Raw genomic sequence first — 12593 nt, 5'->3', positions numbered from 1 at the left:
TTTTTCAGCTGCACACACTGTCCAAGATCCCACATGTATGCATTTTTCACATTCAACCATTAAAAAATATTGATAATCTTCTCTATCCTGCAACCACAAAACTAATTAAATACTTCAAACTTGTCCTGATTCATGACACCAAGACGAGCATCTCTCTTTCTATTCAAACAATACATGCAGAGTGAAGGTGAAGCAATACAGACATCACAATGTGGAAAAGGAAGTTCAGTCTAGAACACAATTTGGAACTTCATCTACTGCCATCCTCTTATTTGTGAGATTGTTGTCCAGCTTCATATGACACCGTGTATTTATGAGATCATTCTCCGGCTTCATTAAATCTTTGCCTTTTTACGTTGATATGGCTCTCGTAGATGATGTTATTATGCAGTCCTTGGGGAAAAAAAACAGGATTCTTTGGTGCCCAACTTGCATGCTGAAAATATGATAGTTCACCTACATTTCATTAGCTAATGTTACTTCTCACCAAATTTATATTGCCTATATTTTGCTCTAAAGTCCTACCTAAATGATATCATATTGCTGGGATTTTAAATTTCAGTCAGTAATTATATATTTGCTTAATTTGAAGGAACCGACGAGTCTGATGCCACGGTGGTTTATTTCATGAATCAATACAACTCGGTGGAGGATTTCCATGATCAAATGATCGCTGAGACGAACAGGTGAACTTGTTCTTCACCCATGTTATCCATCGTTGTTGCGGTACATTTTGCCTTACTCTAGAAACATCAACTTGTTGCATTATAAGAGTCTTTCTTGTTTCAGAACCTAATGAATGTGATCTTGTTTCAATTGATTCAGGTTGTGTCCCGAATTGCATGACATGGGTATGTAGGAGATCTAATCTCTAGCTGTTTTAATCCAATGTCTTGGTGTTTATTAATTTATTGGATTCGGCTAAAGGAAGTTCATAACAAAAATGATTGTTATCCAAATCATGGAGCATTATTTCTATGTGTAGAGAAGGAGCTTGAAGAAGACGAAGATGATTCTGAGATGAGCGAGGATCTTGAAGGGGATGGAGATGACTCCGGGGTGAGCGAGGATCTTGAAGAAGACGGAAATGACTCCGAGACGAGTGAGGAGGATCTCAAAGAGGACGACCGGGGTGAGCGAGGATCTTGAAGAAGACGGAAATGACTCCGAGACGAGTGAGGAGGATCTCAAAGAGGACGAAGATGACAAGAACTGAGATGACTTAGACGTGGAGGTGATCTAGAAGTGTGCTAATCTGTTAGGCACGGCTGCTTTGTGTGGCACCCCAGTCACCCGGGAGCATGTTGCACATTTACTAGAGATACATTGGCAACTTGAAGATCGAAGTGCATGTAACTCAATGATCTCCAGGAACACTTTCGGATACATCATGGAAACCTTTTAGATTTATGATGTCGTTTGAATTTTATGTTTGATGTACCCTGAATAATATTTATGCTTAATAATATATTCTAAAAATTAAAGTATTTTTTATGTACAATCTACATCTTTAGTATGCAACAAGTTCGGTTAAAGAAATGAATACTGCAAAAAAAAGGCAAAAAAAGGGGGCCTGACATATGGGGACGGGATAAATGGAGGGGCCGTTGGAGAAGAGGCCAAATGGGGCTTGACCCATTGGCGGACCTAAAGGATGTGCCGGGTGTGCCGTGGCACACCCAACATTTTGCAGATTTCTTTCACTACATGTCATCTTTTCCTAATTTTGTTGGTTTTACAGTACTAGAACTCAGTCACCTAAAGCTGTACACGTGCATGCAAACTTAGCAAACCATAGAAACAGCTTGACTGATTTTTCTACTAGCAGCACTACGTGTGTGTCCAGCCAAGACTCCAGTATATACATGAGCCCGGTAAAAGCTAGCTAGACCAATTCCATCGATCAACTCGACGGAAACTCTAGTGGCGACTCGTAGATTGCAAAGAAAAAAAAAGAACTCTTCGATCTACCACATTATTTGTTGAGACAATTTCGATCCACCACGTCATATTTTCAACGTTGACCCACAAATTTTCTCCTGCATCCATTCACTGACAAGTGAGAACCAGTCCATGGATACGAATGTGGAAACCGGCCATCCAAACCTAATCACCCGCCTCGACTGCTTGTCTGAATTTCGGACATCGCCGCTCCCCGTGCTTCTCTCCCCTCGCCCGCTTGCCTTGTCGCCTAGTCCCTTCCACTCTTTTCGCCACCGGCCTTCGCCCCGAAACGGTTGCCATTGACCATCCGGATGCATGGATCACCCACATCAGCCACCCGCTGGTCCATGGAAATAGAACATTGCAGCCCATTTAAGAGCATCTACAGCCGGGCTTTGCAAATCCGGCCCCTCAAACGCCCACGGACGCGACCGGGTGCGTTCGTGGATAGTGACCGGTCATGTCTCAAATTACCCCCTCTACATCCGAGTCTCTCATATTTTAACCACTAGATCCATACAAAGCATGCAAAAGAAATTCTACGTACTGCCCTAGATAATCTTCGGCGTCAGAGATGTCCACGACGACGGTGCCGGGCGCCGGCTGGACGGGCGAGTAGGAGGGCTCCGGCTCATCCTCCTCCTGCTCGACCTCATCCATGTAGGTGAACATCTTCACCTCTTCCGCGGCCTCCATCTCCTGTCGGGTAGGAGGGCGCCTTGCCCGGATCTGCTCAATGAGCTCGAGCCGGTGCTCCGGCGTTAGAAATTGGTGGCTCCTCACCCGGCGGCCTGGGTGCATGGCTACTAGGGGGACGGAGGGAATGGAAAGTGGCGGCGGCGGCGGACATGCAGAGGAAAATGTGGATGGTAGAGTTTTGGTGCCACCGGTCGACTTTAAATAGTCGGGCTAGGCACTACGCGGCCCGCTGGAGCGACGCCATGCAGTGACATTGATTCGACGGAGGAAACGAGCTTCGGATCGCCAGATTTCCGGGCGTTTCTGCGTGGGACCCTGCCGTCAGTCTGACATGGCGTGCGTGCTCGGACGCGCCGGCTCCTCCATATCCGGCCCATATTTGGACTGGATATGAGGGATGCCAGTTAGTCCGGGCGTTTGAGGCTCATTTGAGCCAACCGTCTGGGTCAAAATTTCATGACCGGTCAGTGACCGGGCGGGTCGCTCGGGCGTTTAAGGAGGGTTTGAGGCGTCCGACTGTAGATGCTCTAAGCTCATATTCTTCTTCGTTTAAAGACATAAAAACTATTTATCCTTTGAACAAAACAATCGTCATCGTTTTGTTGTAATTGTAGGACTCTTACTTCTTGTTTTGGTGTACTTGCAGAACTCAAGATAAAGAGGATTAGTAATATTATGTCCATTTTGTTGAAAACATGAGGTCAAAATAGAAAAGGCTGCAGCTGAAGGGCAAACCGAAGTTATTCTTATGTATCTTTCATGTACGACTATTTGTATTGTAATTTCGTAAATTCGAAATTATTTTTCTGAAACATAATATGCGAAGCTTGATTGAGCTTTTTTTAATTGATTGAGCTCTTTGTGTTATTCTTTTGCCATATATGATATGACACTTAGATTAGACAGATTTTTTTAAAGTGTGCACACCCTTCATTTTTTTTCTGGGTCCGCCACTGGCTTGACCCCATGTTGTCCATGGACATGTCCGAACATGTCCATAGACATATGGGGGCTCAAATTAGACAGTTGTCCTTGGAGATGCTGTTGCCACACAAGATCAGTTGCCACTTAATCACCAGTCCAAAGCAGAAAAAAGAGAGAGGAGAAAAGCCACAAACACAGCTGCACTGTCACTCTGCTATTGAGTGCAGTTAAGGAATTGCTCACTGATGTACCCGTTCTTCACAAGTGTTAGATTTCTTTTTCAGTAAAACACTCAAACTTTTAGTGCTGACTGCTTTAGTGTCAGTAGCATGGACTGAAGACAAACGAAATAATAATTTGAACAACATCATCAAACTTTGTCTCTGAATTAATCAAGTGATCAACTAATGTATTACAGTACTTCCCAATTTACTTAGTTACAAGGGGGAATCACACTCGCACTAACAATGAAACTGCCAGACTAACTGAACCTGCATACACCTACACTACACATACATATGGCACTTGTATGCTTAGGCTAAATAATCAAGCCTGAATTCTCCACTTGTTGGACGTATCGATCCTGCTCTGTTCATCGCTCTGCTCCGAGATGGATGGATCCCTGGCTTCACCTGAGCACGTCCTGGGGATCGATGAATGCGTCGTTGAACTCCACCGTCCGAACCATCTGCCCCAGCTCACGGCGGGTCTCGGCCCTCCGCCGCTCGATCTCGCGCCGGTGGATGGCCTCAGGCTGAGCATCAGCATCGGCAGCAGCAGGACTAACCTTGGCGGGACGGGTCTTCTCGAGGAGCTCGCCCACGCCGCAGGCAACCGGCTTCGGCGGAGAGGCGCTGCCGGGGTTCTTGGCAAGCCGGGCCTTCTGGAGGAGCTCGCGCATGCTGCAGGCTGGAGGCTTGGGTGGCGCCGTGAGCTCGGGAGGACGAGTCGGCGAGGCGCTGCTCTGGTTCTTGGCCACGCGGGAGGCCTGGACGCCGCGGGGCAGCGAGCTCCGCGGATCCTCGTCGCTGACGGGGCAGGGACGCGGGCTCTTCTTGGTCCTGGCATCGGGCTCGACCTTGCCGGAAACACCGGGCACGCGCTTCGCCGGCGGATCCCCGCAGTCGAACGACCCTGGCCGCTTCGGTTTCTTGGCGGCGGTGGCGGTGGGGTTGGCAACGCAGGCGGGGTTAATGCGGATGGTGGAGGACGCGCAGGCTCGGGGGAGGGCTGCAGCGGGTCCGCGCGAGGCCAGGGAGTGGGGGAAGACGGTGGCGCCCATGGCCGGAGCAGATCGGGACGCGCGAGACGAGATCACCGAAACCGATCGGGAGCAGGAAGAGGGAAGCGCGGGCGGGGAAAGAGGGGAGAAGAGTCGCGGGGGGCGGCAAAGAAGACGCGCGAGCGGATTCAACTCAGAAATCCAAATGACCGCGCGAGGGATTGGGGTACTTGGGTTTGCAAATTGCGATGTAGTACTAGAGGTGGGGCTCAGCTGTCAGTGAGACGGGCCTGGGCTTGGTAAGGGCTGCCAATATCCATCTATGATGAAAAAAATTGTTACTCAAAAAAATCTATGATAAAAATTCATTTTTGTGAAATAACAAATAATATAGGAGAGTAGGGACAACTGAGTATGGATAACTAAAGTTTGAGGAAAATACAATGCCTACCTTCTCTCAAAGTTTGGCTATGGGATCTAGTTACCACTTACCAAACCCTTTATGCCTTTTTTTTACAAGAAATGTCTCCAAAGCGAAAGTACCCTTCTGTACCCGAGCTCATATGCACCCTCGTGAATAGTAAAATAAAAAAGAAGTAAAAATAAATAAATAAAAACTGAGTTTTCTTGCAAACAAACATTGACAAATTCTGAACACGCGTGCAAAATTTCATGAAGAAATAACATTCCAAAAATATGTAAAAAAACAATATTGACACTCCAAAAAGTCTATTTCTCAGAGCATCATTTTTTTCATGGAAGCATTTTTTGAATGTAGTTTCTTCATGAAATTTTGCACGCATGTTTAGAATTCATCAATGTTTGTTTTCTAAAATTTTCATTTTTTACTCTTTTTTTATTTTACTGTTCATGTGGGTGCATATGAATCTGGTGCAGAAACTTCATGTCCCTTGGTATTCGTGTTAGTGGGAGTTATTGTCGTCTAAATTTTCATGGTAGGACAATTATAGTGGCGGCAATAATGAAATAATCCCCCGGGTTTCCCGCAAAGAAGAAGAAGAAATAATCCTCCACTTGGACCAACTAGTGAGTTAGTTAGTTAGTTACATCCATGTGATACATAACCACAAGAGAAATGTTAGAGCACCTCTAGCAGAGTTCCCACATTGGCACACTCCATGAAGCACTCCATATGGATATGGAGGTTGCCACGCCAAGAGACAGCTTCATATATTTTTCTTACATGCAGGGCTCAATTGTCATTGGCTACAAGGTTCTTTCCAAATAATCTGAAATTCGCAACACATGTTCAATTTGACTTGATCTCTAATCGAGCAAAAAATTATTTGCATTGTGACTTACATTAATGGAACATAGTTAAACTATTAGGCTAATTAATTAGCTAATATGCGGCACCATCAAATTGATTCGCTGCTGGGGCCTAGTCCTGACCATGGCCATGACCACCAGGGCCACCACCTCCATGGCGATCACCAACCCGGCCAAGACCACATGGACGAGGGCGGGGCCAAGCGGGAATGTGGGCCTTGATGCCGGCAAAAACCGCCTCGACAACCATGATCCAGGGCGACCATGCTTCCACCACGACGACAGCATCGCGAGCCACGATGCCCGGAAGATAGCATCGGTGCAGTCGCCTCTTCCCTCGCAAGCTCGGCAAGACCCTAGCTGCACCTAGAAGGGGTCCACGGGACCAAAGATGGTTTTCGAAACATGTTATGAAGAGGTGGAATGGATGCGGGCCAGAGAAATTTAGGAGGTGCTAGAGAGGGCAATGGTCAATGGGAGAATTCAGGCTACTATTAAGGAGGCAGTTGAGGAGGCCCCAGGCGGCTATCGTGGGGCATACTTCACGATGAGAAACCAATAGGGTCTTCGTTTTGTTAAGAGTCATGCACACAACAACGAAATCCATGCGTCTCATCAAGAATAAGGTATGATCTTTTTTCAGATGTGACAAATCGCCGTGCTTTGGAGCATATTTTTTGGTTATGAATAAGTGTGGATATCAAGAATTACAGAATGAATCACTAGAAGAAAACAATGACGGGTTCGGCACCGCCGCACCGTTCCCATCAACGCAAATGATATGTATTAATGTATAGCAATACATATCCGTCTGATCGCCCGTTGAGCATCCGAGTTGGGCTGGCCTATTAAGAGGCACACGGGGATACAAATTATGTCGGGCATGTTGGTATTTTTTTTTGTAAACCTGCATCCTTTTTCTATATCTATATTTATATCTATATCTATATCTATATCTATATCTATATCTATACTATTATTAAAAAACCAAACATGACTTCCCCTACATCCACACGAGGAAGTGCACACAGGATAACCCCAGACGTCCGATCAGACCCACTTACTACCATCCAACTGTCCATGTTTCATCAACCATACATGAACCAGATCGACGGTTCTAAGCAAATGTTCTGTCGGCAGACTCCCACGTCGAGGCTCCTACACATCCCAACGATGACACCTCCATCCAGCGAATAAACAGTATCTCCGCGATCAACGCCACCACCACGCCACGAACCTCGCGTCGGCACGCCGCCCCGCCGTCCTTGCTCCGCTCCGCCCCGCCCGGCCGCCCTTGCCCCTGGTCTTCGCGACGTCCTCGACCCGCCTTGCAACCCTAACTCTCCTCAATACGTCGTCGTCGCCACGCCGCCCTCTCCCCAGGTGTCTAAGACGTCCTCGACCCGCCGCGCTGCCTTACATCCGGTGTCATCACCTCGGTGGCGAGCAACATCTCCAGGACATCTGACTACTTCCGGACCTGCCAGTGCACAGGTTAGATCAACTGAAATTGCACGTCCTTTGGTCAGACATAAGACAAAGGGAATTGCTCTTTTAATCTGACAACCGGAAATTTGATATTTACAGTACATCATGATTTGCATAGCAAACTGAGTTGAGGCACGGTTCAGTAAGTGTTTCACAACGGGAGCCATTGAGAAGACAATATGTCTGGATCTCAGCGTAGTGGGGTACGTACTCCCTTTTAGGACCTGACGAACAACGACAATTCAGGTAAATACAAATATAACCTACTCTTAGCTACTAAGATCATGTAAGTATCGACTATGTCATTGCCTTGCAGGTCAAAAAACAGATCCAAAAGAACTAAAGAGACAGAGGGAAAGGGAGAGGTATGCACTAAACAGGGATGCAATATTGAAAAAAAAAGGAGGCAAGGGATTGTAAGAAAGCTATGTCCGCTATTTTAAATGGAACCAACACTCCATCTAAGCCACCCGTGGCCATGTCGCCTGGTTACTCAATTTTCTCTGTTCTTTATCATACATTTCACTAATCACAGCTAAATTCATGTTAATTAATTTTCCCTTTGGACAGGTTTTGACACCGTGGAGATGCCCAGTGCGCAGTCTGCTATCACCCAGCAACGACACACACCAGTTGTGGAAGGTCATGTGTTCTCCTACATCCAAACATACTAGTGGCTTTTGTGTGTCAGCAACTGACTTTGGTAATACAATTTGGATGCAGGCATACCTGTTGATGTGGTAATGAGTGATCAGACTCCACTTCATGGTCCATGTTCACTAACAACACCAGATACTGTCGTCTCTAACAATGAAAATGTTAATAATATCAACTCTGCCATTGAGTCCTCCCAACTGACTGTGTTACGACCGCCACTTCAAGCCTACAGATGCAACAGTTCATATGGTAATCATTTCTGGCTCATATTAACTATCATACATAATTCACACATACATAGTACATGGACCATAAACGTGTGTTGCTCACATTGTTTTGAACCTAATTCACACTTACTATACAGAAGCAAAACAAGCACTGGAGAGGCAGAGGGAAAATGCCCGGTATGAGCAACATAAAGAAGAGATATTGCAAAGCCTACGTGACAAACGTCGTGCTGCCAAATCTATAGTAGTGCTTACAACTGGAGAACAAAACCAATCTGATACAGGTGATGCCAGCTACATGAAACACTGTATATCTTATCTTTGATTTCCTAACTGAGATTCACTCAATGTTTCTGTAGCTGATGAAGATTGTGATTGGCTACACACAAATGATACATACCTGATACAAAACATTGGAAGGAGGATGAGGTGAGACAACATACTCACTGCATCGTCACGTGGACACTATCCCGTCGACAATTATAATGGTGCTTTAATTGACTACATATTGGTTCATACCTTTCATTCATCGCTGATACTTGCCCATTTTGCAACATATGCTGTCAGGCAACGACCATGACGATGATGCATATGGAATACTGGAGCCCGATGACAACACAAAAATATGTATGGTACACATTAATGCATCTACGGTTCTATGTTTAGTTTAGGAGATCTTATAATTATTACAAACTAATATTTGTCTACTATAGACTGCTTGGGAGGTGAAAACCTTATTGAAACTGAATACGTTGAGCCTGACGAAGAAGCTAGGATGTTCGCCCACCAAGGTACTATCTCTTCTATCTCCCAAAGAATGGGTTGGCGACGAAGTAAGTATATTAGGACATGAAGATGCTATTTGATTAGAAGTATGTGTCATCTAATATACTATGTATACTTTTAATTGTAGGTCATAAATACGTACATAAATTGCATGATTTTTACGGAGCATCTACAAGTAAGGTCAGGTGGAAGTGTGTTCTTAGACAATGCATGCATCTCTAAGATGATGAAGATCGGTAGCTATCTGCCCTCAGATGACATGGATGCTACACCAGCATGGGTATTAAACAGAGCCAAATAATATTTGGAAAACGATATGGTTAGTTTTACTTTTCTACATATTTCTATGAATTACAGCAAGAACGACTGATTCGTCCACATACGAGTACAATTAAAATAATCATTTTCTTCAGATATACATCCAATAAATAACGACGACATTCACTGGTACCTATGTGTTATAAATGCCAGAAAAAAATGTGTTCAAGTGCTCGACTCGCTAGGCCCATACATGAGCCGCAAGGACCTCACTGATACGGTTTGTACTTAGTCCTACTCCCCCATCTTTTCTAAGAACCTTTTTTTTTCTTATTTCTCACTTGTGATGCTTATACTTTTTTCATTTGTTGATACAACAGCTAGAAGGACTAGAGGATTTATTCAAATACGCATCCAAGCACATGGAATTAAAATCCGATAAGTAGACTAATCTAGATGTTACAACATGGAAAAGAGAAGAATATATTAAGAGAAGTCTTCAGACGGATGGGTACGCCTCCTACTATAACTCAGAGCATTTATGCTTAACAGGGCACATTTGGTATGCTATTATGTTAATTTTATCACTCATAGCATCCCCGAATCACATTTGATCAAGAGATTTTCTATGCCAATGCAATTATTTACCTTATTGTATGCCAATGCAATTGACACAACACCTCTCATGAGATCTGGCCTAAATAATGGAGCTCAAGGCGATACACTTCATTGGGCTGCATATAAAAAATGCGTTACGATTTTCAATCTTTTTTTATTCACTCACAGGGCTAAATAGAGTAAGCAGTCACACATTAACTTGTAGTATCAGCTATTGAAAGATCGTGGATGTCGCCTAGAGGGGGGGGGGTAGGCGTTTTAAAATAATTACAATTTAGGCTAGAACAAATGCGGAATAAACCTAGCGGTTAATTTGTCAAGCACAAAACCTAAAACAACTAGGCTCACCTATGTGCACCAACAACTTATGCTAAGTAAGATAAGCAACTATGTGATAGCAAGATATATGACAAGAAACAATATGGCTATCACCAAGTAAAGTGCATAAGTAAAGAGTTCGGGTAAGAGATAACCGAGGCATGCGGAGACGACGATGTATTCCGAAGTTCACACCCTTGCGGATGCTAATCTCCATTTGGAGCGGTGTGGAGGCACAATGCTCCCCAAGAAGCCACCAGGGCCACCGTACTCTCCTCACGCCCTCGTACAATGCAAGATGCCGTGATTCCACTAAGGGACCCTTGAGGGCGGTCATCGAACCCGTACAAATGGCAACCCTTGGGGGCGGTCACCGAACCCGTACACTTTGGCAACCCTTGGGGGCGGTCATCGGTACCCGTCAAATTGCTCGGGGCGATCTCCACAACCTAATTGGAGACCCGACGCTTGCCCGGAGCTTTACACCACAATGATTGAGCTCCGAACAACACCAACCGTCTAGGGCGCCAAGGCACCCAAGAGGAACAAGCTCTAGGGTGCCCAAACACCCAAGAGTAATAAGCTTCTCAAACTTCACTTCCACGTATCACCGTGGAGAACTCAAACCGATGCACCAAATGCAATGGCAAGGGCACACGGAGTGCCCAAGTCCTTCTCTCTCAAATCCCACCATAGCAACTAATGCTAGGGAGGAAAATGAGAGGAAGAACAAGAAGGAGAACACCAAGAACTCCAAGATCTAGATCCAAGGGGTTCCCCTCACATAGAGGAGAAAGTGATTGGTGGAAATGTGGATCTAGATCTCCTCTCTCTTTTCCCTCAAAAACTAGCAAGAATCCATGGAGGGATTGAGAGTTAGCAAGCTCAAAGAAGGTCAACAATGGGGGCAAAAACGAGCTCAAGAGATAGGGAACCATTGGGGAAGAAGACCCCCTTAAATAGGTCCCCACGAATCTGCCCGTTATGTACAGAATAACATAGGAGCGGTACAACCTCTATGAGCACCAGTACAACCGGTAACAGGCAATAAGCGGTACAACCGGCCCACAACCGCCCAACAACCGCACCACAACAGAGACCAGTCCGGTGGTAGAGCGGTACATGACCGGTACAACCTCTGGACCAATTCTGGAGGGTACAACCTCTCCACGGGGCGGTACAACCTCTCCACGGGGCGGTACAACCTCTCTGTGTAAAACAGGCAATATCAAAACAGCCACAACTTTCGCATACGAGCTCCGAATTCAACGAAACCAAGTTTGTTGGAAAGCTAACGACAAGGGCTAACACAATCTTGAGAAAATATCAATAAGAAGCAAATGATAAAAGTACCATAACAAAATGGTGAGAACCCTTCCTCGGATAAGACCGGTAAAACCTCCAACACCGAAAACATCATAGAAGATGCATGCGAACTCCATTTTCGATGAACTCAAGCTTGTCATAAAGATGACCATAAGCTCTAAGACTCACAAATGGAACCAAACAAGAACCAAGAAAGATGATGCAAGGATGCAATGGTTTGAGCTCTCGACTAATGATACGATCAAGCTACTCCCTAGAGAGCCCCCCTTGATAGTACGGCAATCGATCCTACAACCCGGTCTCCCAACTACCACTATGAGACCAGTAAAATAGAAAACCTATCAAGGGCAAACCTTTGCCTTGCACATAGTCCACTTGAGCTAGATGATGACGATCTTGACTTTCTCAAGTTGGACCACCTTTCTTGATTGTGTTGGCTCGATGAAGACTAGTTGATTGCTCCCCCATACTCCACTATGGGTGAGCCACTCTTTGGCACATCTTCACAATTACATTGACACCACAATGGACAGCAAGCTTCAAGCTTGATTGCCCCCCATACTCCATTATGGGTGAGCCACTCTTCGAGTTGCTCCACTTGAACTTGCACACTGCAAACTTGATGACGATCACCACTTGATGTCATCCTCCATGGGTTGTATGAGATCTTCCTCTTGACGTAAGACCATGGAAACATACCTAACCCCACAAAGAACTCTCACGTAGACCATGGGTTAGTACACAAAGCGTAATGGACAATGCTTACCATACCATGGGATCACTTGATCCCTCTCAGTACTTCTTCTACGCTTTGTGAGTTGATCAACTTGATTCAC

General features: G+C 45.3%; 1 pseudogene; it reads left to right on the top strand.

Annotated features, from left to right (window-relative positions):
• Window positions 1-8045: 8045 nt before the first annotated feature.
• LOC147980863 (uncharacterized) overlaps window positions 8046-12593 on the top strand; it is a 63192-nt pseudogene continuing 58644 nt past the window's right edge.

The sequence above is a fragment of the Triticum urartu genome, chromosome 3A (genome assembly GCF_056163025.1).
Source record: "Triticum urartu cultivar PI428250 chromosome 3A, HENAU_Tu73, whole genome shotgun sequence".
NCBI lineage: Eukaryota > Viridiplantae > Streptophyta > Magnoliopsida > Poales > Poaceae > Triticum > Triticum urartu.
This window is presented reverse-complemented; position numbering and strand designations above follow the sequence as displayed.